Here is a 12,159-nt window from a genome sequence, read left to right on the forward strand (position 1 = left end):
GAAGCTTACCTTGTACTTTGTAAACAAATGATCAGCAATGCAGCTGAGCAAAACTATGTAGTGTTTGGCTGCACAATTGCAATGCTGCAGTCATAGCTTTTATGCAGGATCAAATAGCTTAATACATTTGACTGGAATGCAACAGGTTATGGGTTTGAATCCTGGGTATGGCAGTATATTGAAATGTGTTATTTGTCTGGTATTCATAGAATGAGTATATACACTGTCTACCTGTAAATTTCAAAAAGGACTTGAAGCCACAGCCGCTTCTTCTCTTCTCCCTGGCCTGATACTCTTGGCGCTGGGGACGTTAGGTAGCGAAGAGAACAGCTGGGCCATGGTTGAGAGGGGAGCAAAGGACGGCCCATCCTCCTCCTCCGGCCAGATCACATCTGTACCTGAGCTCAGCCCATGAGCTCATTCTAAGTTACTGGGACTGGCGGCTCGCAGCATATAATGAGTCAGTCTACTAAAATGAAACAATATTTTTGTTCCTCATATATTAATAAAATAGCATGTCCCCATTAGAGAATTAGCAATCTTATCTGCCTCTTTATTCAAATGATTGCCCTCATTATGAGTGTATTGTGACTCCACACCTTCTGATAGGCAGAGCTGGATTAAGGGGAGGGTGGCTGACAGCTGAGCCTTCACACTAATGGCGCTGCACTCTGCTGTCCTGCTCTACGAGCTGTCATCCAATGAGATACGCTGTTATATGACAGCCTGTACAGGGTTAGTGAGGTACAAATGCTGGCCTCACAGGCTACATGGAAGGAGGAGGGCACACTGAGGCAGCCACTGAGACACATGATCATGATGTGAGGAGTGAGCTGCCATATCCTGTACAGAGTGACAGTGAAAAAGAAAACAGTGCACACATAGTGAGTTATATGTTAGGAGAAAGATACTCTGGACAGGGAAGTGAACTTTTCTTATAGCAATTAAAATTAAATGGATGAAGGGAGGTTTACAGAATGAAATGTGACGAACTGACATTGTGAGCAATTACAATTGTTTGTGTGTATGTGGGAGAAAATAATTAAAACAGTGATTACAGCTGTGCATATTCAAGACAGTGATAAGAGGAGTGGGGGTGGATTGGCATAAACACTTATGCTAGCCATACATCAGACCAACTTTTCTCCAACACTCCAAACTTCCAACCATCCAACTTATCTGTCCAACTAAAACAGTGCTCCACACATCTAACCAACTTTTTATCAGTGCTCCACACATCTAACCAACTTGTCATCAGACCAACCAACCTGACAACCTCTGTCCAACTTGTGATGTCACCGAAGTAGGCGGATAGTGCCTGCCTACAGTACTTTAGTGGGGTTTTTTACTCAAAACATGCACCCTCACATCTCGCTCTCTATCACTTCTCTCTCGCATCCTCACATCTCGCTCTCCATCACTTCTCTCTCGCATCCTCACATCTCGCTCTCCATCACTTCTCTCTCGCTCTTTCACCCCCCCACATATCTTAAGTGTATGAGGGACAATAGTTGACCACCTAAGTGGTCTCCGTGGATTGTCCGACAGGCTGGAGCCCACTATGTTACTGGAGCGGTGCGTGTGTGCTGCACAGCTCCATATGTGCCCTGCGACTGGAGCTTGCAGTGTTGTGAGGTGGTCTCTGGCTCCTGTAGCTGGAGCGGGAAGGAGGCGATGAGTGGCAGATCCCTGCGGCGTTGAAGGCAGTGGTCCTTGCAGCCTGTGAGGGATGGAGCCTGACTGCACTGAAGTGGCTGGTCCCTCCTGTAGTTGGAGGTGGTCCCTGCGATGTTGAAGGCAGCGGCGGGATGGAACCTGACGGTGATGAGGTGGCAAGCCCCTGCCGCTGGCGTGGGACAGAGGATGGCGGCCAGTGCGAGAAGGATGCTGGCGGCAGTTAGGTGGATGGTACCTGCGGCCGGCGTGGGACAGAGGCTGGCGGCTGGTGCGGGAAGGATGCTGACGGCAGTGAGGTGGACAGTACCTGCGACCGGCGTGGGACAGAGGCTGGCGGCTGGTGCGGGAAGGATGCTGGTGGTGGTTAAGTGGACGGTACCTGCGGCCGACGTGGGACAGAGGCTGGCAGCTGGTGCGGGAAGGATGCTGGCGGCGGTGAGGTGGACGGTACCTGCAGCCGGCGCGGGACAGAGTCTGGCGGCTGGTGCGGGAAGGATGCTGGTGGCGGTGAGGTGGACGGTACCTGCGGCTGGCGCGGGAAAGAGGCTGGTGGCTGGTGCGGGAAGGATGCTGGTGGCGGTGAGGTGGACCTGTTCCAGTAGTCAAAAAGCCTCCTCTGTTCCTATCCAACAAACAGGGCTGGCTTAAGGCTGGTGGGGTCCCAGGGGCAATTAAGTTGTGGGGGCCCCCACCTGTAAATGTGTTGGCAAACCCTGAGCACCACCTGTTCACCCCCCCCCCCTCCCCCGAGCCCAACCGGCATCTCAGACAGTCCCCCTGCAGCATGCACACATCCCAGCAGCACACACACACAACTGCAGCACAAACATACACAACCCTGCAGCAGCAGACACCCCCCCCTACCTGCTGTGCGCTGCAGCATGGCCAGGGACAGAGCGCTGCAGCAAATGCGGCCAGCTCAGGGTCAGTGTCTCGCGGGCTGTTACTTCTTTATCCCGCGACACTGACTGTAGATGAACCGCTGCCCCTGGTTCTCCTCCGGCCGCCGATGCCGCAGCTGCACCTCATAATCCTCCCACCTCCCGCTCCGTTACCGGGTGACAGGGGCAGCCTGCACCCGCTGGCCATGGCTCTCTGCCAGCCGCCGCTGCCCCTGAAATTCCACCCACCTCCCGCTCCGCTGGCCGCTGACAGAGGTCTCCGTGTGACAGGGGCAGCCTGGCAACAGTGAAGTACTGCCGCCGCTGCCCCTGGTTCTCCGCCAGCCCTTGACGCTGCTTCAGGGGTTACAATACAGGGGCAGCGCGGCAGTAGTGATGGACTGCTGCAGCTGCCCCTGAACCTCCTCCCGGCTCCTGCCACTGCTGCCGGGGATTATGAGCTGACAGGGCAGCCCAGCCGGCAGTGATGGGGAAGAAGTAGGCGGACACTGCTGGCCAGTGTCCACCTACTTATCGTTCAGTTGGGGGGGAAAGTTCCCCCTACACCTGAACGATTAGTTGGGAAAATCAAACAGGTTTGATTTTCCCAACTAGTTGGACAGACCGTTTCTGGCCGTTTTTAGCATGTGGGAGCAAACGGCCGATAATCGTTTGCTCCCACACACTGCCAGATTATCTTTCCAACCAGCTAAAAAGTTGGCTGGTTGGAAAGAAATCGTCCTGATGTATGGCCAGCATAAGAGACAGTACTAAAGGGCCCCATACACTACAACGATAATGCCCGATTTCATCCGATTTTGACCTTTCGGGTCGATAAATCGGATGGAAAGTGGCAAATCGGATGGCTTTTACATCCGATCCAATCTGATGCGCGGTCCCATGAGCATCGGATCGGAGCCCCTAGGCCATTAGTGCTGCACTCGTGATTTCTCGGATCCCACCGGCATGGCTGGGATCGCATAAGATACATCATATGCAAAAGGACTGCATACGATGTATCCTATGCGATCCTGCCGCCCGGGAGGCTGCCAGGGTGGTTCAAGGGAAATCTTATGCAACATGAGGGTCCAACATGTCGCTGTGTAGTGTATGGGCCCTTAAGGTGCATAATTAAAATGTTGTCTGAGAAGTGTCATTCTTTCTGGATTAAATATGAATTATTACTTGACAGCACACGTCCTACTTATGGAGATATGAATCAAGCTTGAAGAGAGATAAAGTACCAACCAATCAGCTCCTAACTGCTATGTTACAGGCTGTGTTTGAAAAATTACAGTTAGCAGTTGATTGGTTGGTACTTTGGGGGTAATTCTGAGTTGATCGCAGCAGCAAGTTTGTTAGCAATTGGCCAAAACCATGTGCACTGCAGGGGGGGCAGATATAACATTTGCAGAGTGAGAGTTAGATTTGGGTGGGTTATTTTGTTTCTGTGCAGGGTAAACACTGGCTGCTTTATTTTTACCCTGCAATTTACCTTTCAGTTTGAATACACCCCACCCAAATCTAACTCTCTCTGCAAATGTTATATCTGCCTCCCCTGCAGTGCACATGGTTTTACCCAACTGCTAAAAAATTTCCTGCTGCGATCAACTTGGAAAATTACCCCCTTTATCCCTTTCCAAGCTTTGATAAATATACCCCTTAGGCCTTAAACCATCTCTGGCTTTATTAGTAATGAAAAATCATTTATTCCCCCCTCCACCACCCCGCTAACTTACTCCTTTTGCCTCAGCACTCCCACTTCTGTGACAACCCCTCACTTATAGATTGCAAGCAGAGACCACTTACATGAAGTAGTCTTACTTTCCTTACCTGCACCATCACCCGCTCCCCCTTAAGGTGATTTGTGGTTTTCTTAATGGCAGTGCTGAAGGTATTGTAAGTATTGGTCCAATGTAATTTGGATACTTGCTCTTTACATTTATTTGGTTGGAGAGTTTGTTCATCGGACATATTAAGCACCCTTATTTTAGTGGCATCTAAGAAATAACTCTTTTCCATACATTTTTTAGCATTACATTAACCACTTAACTGACAATGTTTTCCCAAAAAAACAGCTCCAAAATTGTTGGGGGGTTTTTATGAGTGAATTAGGTGAAAAACATGAATTTAACCCTATCCAAAATGATTTTAGTTAATATATATATATATATTTATTTATTTCTTCTTCTTCATTTTCTTCAAACATTGAAACATCGATCGGTAACATCATGACCATCGAAACATCAGAAACATCGTGACCATCCAGGTACACAGGGGGGGCTTGGGGGGTTAATTTACACTCCCCAGCGGCTGCTATTGTCTGCAGCCATTGGAGGGGGGGTGTCCTGCCATGCTGACCGATCAGCAGTGATCGGCAGCACGGCAATCAGTGGGGGAGAGTGCAGGGAGGCAGATGGACCTTCCGGTCCCTCTGACAGCAGCAGTGGAGGGAAGTTTCCCTTCCCTGCCGCTGCTAACACTGTTTATCTGACTGATCGCATCCTGTGCCGCCAGGTCAGATAAAGCACTTGCAGGCATGGTCGCATCTGATGCGACCATGCCAGGCAAGAGGTTAATCAGTTTAATGGCCTCACTGCAATCACTGCAGACACTGGATATGTATTATACTTATAAATGAATAGGGAGGGCCCGGTTGAAGGGGTTTGGGATGGCATGCCACCCCCAATACTGAAGTAAGCTATTTCTATCAGTAGGTTGGTGGATAAAGCAGCTTAAAAAGTGACCCCTTTAGTCTTCTATCCACAGAATGTTTTTATTTTTGCATAACCTTTGCCTTTGCCACTGCTTGCTTGGCGAGCGTATTTCCTTTTTGCATCCGGAAAGTATTCACAGCGCTTGTGGAAAAAGTGAAGGGCTGTGAATACTTTCTGGATGCACTGTATAAAGGTTGACCACTAGGTGTTCTTGGTTTTCTTTCAGTTGTATTTTGTGCACAGGTTACCCAGATTTAAACCTTCAGTTGCTGTTAATCGTTATTAGCTGTACTCAATTTTTCATTTTTTAAAACAAATGTGATCCAAAAATAATCAAACGAAAGAGGACTTATCCTGCGCTCCGCAATGTAGTCACAGTTCAGATAGTTCCTGAGTTTTTATACTCGTAGAAATGACATCGAACAGAAATAAAATGTGCATATAGTGAAGTACAGTTTAATATAGCACATAAATAGGGTGGTGTTCAGTATGCCGACTGTCGAGATCCCGGCGCACAGTATACCGGCGCCGGAATCCAGACAGCCGGCATACCGACACTTTTTCTCCCTCATGGGGGTCCACGACCCCCCTGGAGGGAGAATACAATAGTGTGGCGCGCGTAGCTAGTCGCCGGGAGCCCGGCCGCCGGCATACCATACTACACCCCATAAATATATATAATACCTTTCTTTTTTTTTCAATAATGTTTTTTTAAAGTCAATCAAAAGATAGTACAAGGTATTATAGATATGCCATATTCATAGAGTGCAATAAACAAAAAACACCAACATATAAGTAAGGCTACACAAGTATTTTGTGACATACAGTGTTGAGAGGTGAGAAAATGTCTATCGTATGGTATCAAAGCAAAGATTTTTACATCCATTTTCTCTCTTTCCAACCAGTAGGAAAGGCTAACACTATGATTTCAGTAATGATAGGGGCAGAGGAGGGGGGGGGGGGGGGGGGAATAAGGATACTGAGAGAAAGTATGTAAAGATTACAAAGATACAAATACAACATTTGACAGTAATAGAAGCAGAAAGAAAGGTAAATAGTTATAATGATACTTTACACGTAACACCATATACTGTATGTAACCAGATAACACAAAGCTACACATATCTGAACTTAATAATAAGTATCATGTGGTATGTAATAGTTATGTATGAAGCAAGAGAAATATTTATAGGTTGAATCATTAAAGAGAAAGGCTTCAGTTGTTGGTAGAAGTCGGATATAGATAAGTAAGCAAGCCGATTTATGCATCAACCCTCCCCCTGTCTAGGGAGCGCATGACAATTTGAGCCAATAGGGGGGCTTGACTTCCACATAATGAATTCCATGGGGCTTTTTACATCAGTAAGCACAGGTCTTGTCTGACACATAACTGGCCCTAGGGGTTTCTGTATATTAAAAAGTATGGGCAAATTACCAGAATGAGAGATTAGAAAAGATTGGTCTTCATTGGTCAGTGTTGGCAAATGAGATTCCCCAATCGTCTTGGTTAGGTCAATAAGTGTAACTTTACGACAAAGACCAGGTGTAATCAAGGTGGTCAAAGGTACATCAATAAGCACAGGCATATGGTCAAAATAAGATGATTTGGGGTCGGACAAATTAAATTCCCTATACTTCTCAGGTAGGTCAAAAGAGGTAACTTTGAGACCAATATCAGGGGTAGTCGAGTTAGCCAAAACGGGGAAGGGGGGCAGAGAAGCAATGACCTGAGAAGGATTTTGAGTTGTAGTCAACATTGTAATTGGTACGCTAGTGCAATCAGTGAGGGTGTATTGAGAGCAAGCAACTGGAGAGGTAAAAGAATCAAGGCGTGACAATGCGATTTGTAAAGACATCCAGATACCATCTAGCTTTCTATCTAACAGAGATGTGGTGGTTAGTTATTGGGAAATGACATATATAGGATGTACAGTTGAATAAAGTATTATTAGATCTTCAACAGATAAGTTGAAAGCAGCAGACAATATGTTCAGTATACCCTTTTATAAATGAGCTCCTATCCTGAGTCTTAAAATACTTTTTCCAGAAATGTATGAGCTCTATAGTAAGCCAAGGAAGGGAAAGGGAAAATCACGTATAAGGAGGGACAGGAGGGATGGGTATTGGAGAGAGACAATAGGGAGGGAGGAAAAATAAATTGTTAATGGGGGAAAACAGACAAAGAAAGATAACCGTTTAATGGTATAAGATTCTCACAAGTCCTTTAGGGGTGCCACCAATAATGGGAGATGATAGTTCAAAGTCTGGGATCTACTCCCGTTCCAGGCAATCTCATCACCTTCAGTCACAGTCTTGCAGTAGGTGGCTTTGTCCTCCGTCAATTCCCACCTCTGGGATGCCGCAGCTGTAGATCAGTCCTGGTCCTGTATAATGGTTTTGTTCACCCAGGGACAGTAGATAGCATCCAGTGAAGCTAGGAGGTCAGCAAACAGGCTCCGCAGCTGTCCAGCAGTCCTCCGCACACCCCAATTTCCAAATTGCTGCAGTCACTGGTTACTTTGAGTCGCTCTCCTAGCCTCCGGTAGTAAGCATCTGATATGGCCGGCAATTCCTGTAGGCTATCCTCAAAGTAAAGGGGCTGAGTGTAAATTCTACCAGAAGACATGTGATAATGGTAGGGGTTTGGATAGGTGCAATCACTCTGGCCGTCCACAACACAGCAAGGCGCCCACCAAACTCCTATCCCGGGTTCGGTTCCAATAGAGAATCTAGAGTTGTCCCATTGCCATAAAAGAAAGTGGGTGCTTAGGGAGCTCATAGAGGGGTAGGTGCAGCAGGAGCAGTCAGCTCAGAAGTGAACAGTGTCACCCAGAAGCTGAGACGAAGCGGCGTCTCCGTGCCTGTCATCTCTTTAGCACTTCCTGATATGTCCGATTTGTGTATGGGGAACCACAGCAACGGCCGTACACTGGTCATCTCTAGTAATTCCGGTTTCAGGAGGTCCGAGCTCTGGCCGGCGGTGGTTGTAATTTCCAATAGCAACACTGACAGCTGCCAAAAGTATTCCCTCTTATGTCTCTCCCTTGTGGAGATAACGCCCCGTACTTTCTCTTAAGGGCACCCCGGAACATCGTACTTCAGGAGGAGCGTAACGTCACTTCCGGTGACGTATTCCCACAACAATAGTAAACATGAATTCTCTGCTTCATTGTAAGCTATTGAAAACATGATTCCTTAAATACAAAGACACAAAGTTAATATAACATACTGTTAAAAATTTAGAATACTATATCAAACCAGAGAAATTAAATAATTCTAAAATAGCTATAAAAACCATTTAATTTCAAAATCGCAGTTTAGGCTTAAGGGTCCCTAGTCATGGCCGGATTAACAATGGGGCGGATGGAGCTGCAGCTCCAAGCCCCCCATTGAAAATAGGCCCACAGACCCCCCTGCAGTGCAGGTAGTACTACCAGGAAAAATAACATTTCCTGTCAGGACATACATCAGCTCACTCACCTCCGGCTGCCCATTCACCCCCACCCCAAACTGGTCAGCCTGTGTCCACTCGTGACCGCTTTGTGTTGCAAGGGGCGGGGCTTCGGACGGGCAAGGGGGCGGGACTTCGGACGGGCAAGGGGGCGGAGCCACGTAAATAGTTACGAGACAGCAGCCTCCTGTCAAGACCCTGCCCCTCTTTCGTGAGGCATGTTATTGTTGGAAAGCTGCAGCAGGAAAGGGATGCTGCAGCAAAAGCAATTATGGTTTGATGGGCGAGGGGGCGGGGCTTCGGACGGGCATGGGGCGGAGCCTCGGAGATATCTCCGAGGCTCCGCCCCCGAACCCATCAGAAGCCCCGCCCCCTTGTCAATCAAACCGTAAATGTTTTTGCTGCAGCATCCCTTTCCTGCTGCAGCTTCCCAACAATAACACTGAAAGAGAGGAAGGGTCTTGACAGGAGGCTGCTGTCTTTTAGGAGAGCTGGGTCCCTGGATGTCAGAGCTGAGGGGGCATGCAAACCATGTGAGTAGCAGCCCACACCAGGCCCCGAGGTCTGCTATGTAAGTGGTGTCTATGTCATTAAGTTTTGAAGGGGGGGGGGGATGTGTGTGTGTCGCTAAGTAGTGTCTGTCAGTAAGTAGTGTCAGTGTCAGAAGGGGGGGGGGGGGATGTGTGTGTGTCGCTAAGTAGTGTCTGTCAGTAAGTAGTGTCAGTGTCAGTAGGTTTTGCGTGTGTGTGTGTGTGTGTGTCAGTAAGTAGTGTCAGTAAGTTTTGCATTGTGTCTGTGTCAGTAAGTTTTGCATTTTGTGTGTGTGTGTGTGTGTGTGTAAGTTTTGTGTTGTGTCGTGTGTGTCAATATGTTTTGCGTTGTGTGTGTGTGTTAGTCCTGCAAGTGTGGCAGTACGCTCCGGTATGGCGTACCATTAAGAATGTGTCCGCCAGTACGCCATACCCCCCGCCACACTGTAAAACACCACCACCAAGCTCCTAGATCTTGCTCGGAGGCGCCGCCAGCACCTTCTTCCTTTTCCAGGAAAAGGACTGCTGGGAGCATGAAGGTGATGTCATCACCATCCCGCACCTGGCAGACTGGCAGAGAAAAAGTGACGATGGGGTGCCGGGCCACCGGTGTGTGGGTGGTATTCAGTATACCAGTTGTTGGGATCCCAGCGCACAGTATACCGGCGCCAGAATCCCGACAACCGGCATACCGACACCTTTTCTCCCTTTTGGGGGTCCACAAACCCCCTGGAGGGAGGATAGCGTGGCGCTTACGCGCGCCACTGAGCCCGCAAGGGGCTCATTTGCGCTCACTTTGCTGTCGGGAAGCCGGCAGTCTGGATCCCGGCGCCGGTATGCTGGCCGCCGGCAACTTATACTACACCCCGGTGAGTAACTCTAATGGTCGGGACCCCTCCCCACAAGTACAATGAGGCGGCACTACCAAGTTTTGCTGGTGCAGTAAGATTTATTGAACCAGAATCTTACTAAATAAATCTTACTGCACCAGCAAGACTCGGGAGTGCTGCCTCATTGTACTCTGTCCACAGCTTGAAAAACCGAAGGAGGGCACTGAAGCAAATATTCACATCATAACCGGATGAGTGCTGGGTACACATCTTATATATAATATTTTTTATTCTATAACAAGTGTCACATCCTGCTGTCCTTGTCTCTGTAGTCCGCAGGGACAGAGGGTGTCTGTGCCATGGATTCACATAATATATAACCACTCCACCTAGTGTCACATGGTTACATCCCTTAATGACATGTGACTACGCCCACGGCACGCAAGCACAGTACCACTGAGAAAAAAATGCTGTGTGCACCACAGGTGTCAGTAAGAAGTGTCTGTCAGTAAGTAGTGTTTGTGTCAGTACATTTTGCATGGTGTCTGTGTCAGTAAGTTTTGTGTGTGTCAGTAGTGTTTGTCAGTAGGTTTTGTACCGTGTGTGTGTGTCAGTAAGTAGTGTCTGTCAGTAAGTGGTGGGTGTCTGTGTCAGTAATACCCCTTTCACACCGCAAAAATAACCTGGTATAGACTGGGTATATTGCTGGGTCGACACGTTCCGATGTGTGTTGTGAAAGGGGTCATGGGCGAATTATGGATTACCTGACCCAGTAATTCAACCCGGGAATAAAGGGGTTATTCTCGGGTTAAATACCAGGTCCGGTGCAGTGTGAACGGGTCACCCAGGTCGATGCAACCCGGGACCCGTTCACTGCATAGGGATGACCTCATCTCCCAGCACCGCCTCTGCACCTGATGCCGACTCCATCTCCGCCCACAGATGGCAACCCGAACCGGCAAATTGCCGGGTAGGGTTGGCGGTGTGTAGGGTCAAATGCCGGGTCCCACCCAGGAATGGACCCATTTCCAATTCCCAGGTGGGACCCGGCATTGTGATGTGAGAGCGGTATAAGTATTGTGTTGTGTGTTTGTCAGTAAGTAATGTCTGTGTCAGTAAGTTTATCTGTGTTGTGCGTGTGTGTCAGTCAGTAATATCTATCAGTAAGTGTCTGTGTCGGTAAGTTTTGTGTTGTGAGTGTGTGTGTTAGTAAATAGTGTCCGTCAGTAAGTGGTGATTGTGTCAGTAAGCTTTGTGTTGTGTGTGTGTGTGTGTGTGTGTGTGTCAGTAAGTAGTGTCTGTCAGTAAGTGGTGACTGTGTCACTCACATGGCATAGGCCACACACCCTATTTAGACCACACCACACTGATCACACCCCCACATCACTAGTCACACCACCGCAGCGCTTGTCACACCTCCTGCCGAGGCACATAATAGGCCCTTCCTAAATTTCAGCTCCAGGCCCATATGGACCTTAATCTGGCACTGTCCCTAGTTCATAAATAGTTTTCATTTCCGCTTTTGCTAATTGTGTTGCTGTGTCCATACGTCTCCAGTTACCTTTAATCTGTCTAATCCCGCAGAACTGTTTAATAGCAGCACAACTACTCTGATGACAGACTCGAATGTCTACCGATAAGGCATGAGTTGTAAGGCCTTTTCTGATATTTCTTAAATGTTCCCCTAGCCTTACTTTAAGGGGCCGCAATGTTCTCCCAATATACAACAGGCCACAGACACATTCTATCGCACATATCACATTATTGCTATTGCAAGTAATGAAATCTAATATTTTAAACTTGATGTTGTTAATAATGACCTCAGTAACCTTACTTCCCTTACCCTGGACACCTCACACATCCACAACGGGACGGGGGGGGGGCGTGGCCAAGCGGGACATGGAGTTGCTGCTCTGGCTGGGCGCTCTCCACCTCAACCATCCGTGACTGATATCCTGGGGGATCCCTCCGAGCCCAAAACCTGCATGACTGGTGGGGGAAGGTACCTGGAGTATTGGGGACCTGTGCTAGAGGTCTGTGGTGTGGAATTCGCCGGTGGGTGCCTGGTTGTTC

General features: G+C 48.2%; 1 long non-coding RNA gene across 1 annotated transcript; it reads right to left on the minus strand.

The window, feature by feature from the left end:
- Positions 1-5,659: 5,659 nt before the first annotated feature.
- On the minus strand, positions 5,660-8,947 carry LOC134909558 (uncharacterized). The gene is made up of 2 exons (XR_010175976.1): positions 8,756-8,947; positions 5,660-8,469 (listed from the first exon to the last, which is right to left on the minus strand). It is a non-coding gene; the product is annotated as an uncharacterized LOC134909558 (long non-coding RNA).
- Between the last annotated feature and the right edge of the window lie 3,212 nt (positions 8,948-12,159).

Source organism: Pseudophryne corroboree, chromosome 1 (assembly GCF_028390025.1).
Source record: "Pseudophryne corroboree isolate aPseCor3 chromosome 1, aPseCor3.hap2, whole genome shotgun sequence".
Lineage (NCBI taxonomy): Eukaryota > Metazoa > Chordata > Amphibia > Anura > Myobatrachidae > Pseudophryne > Pseudophryne corroboree.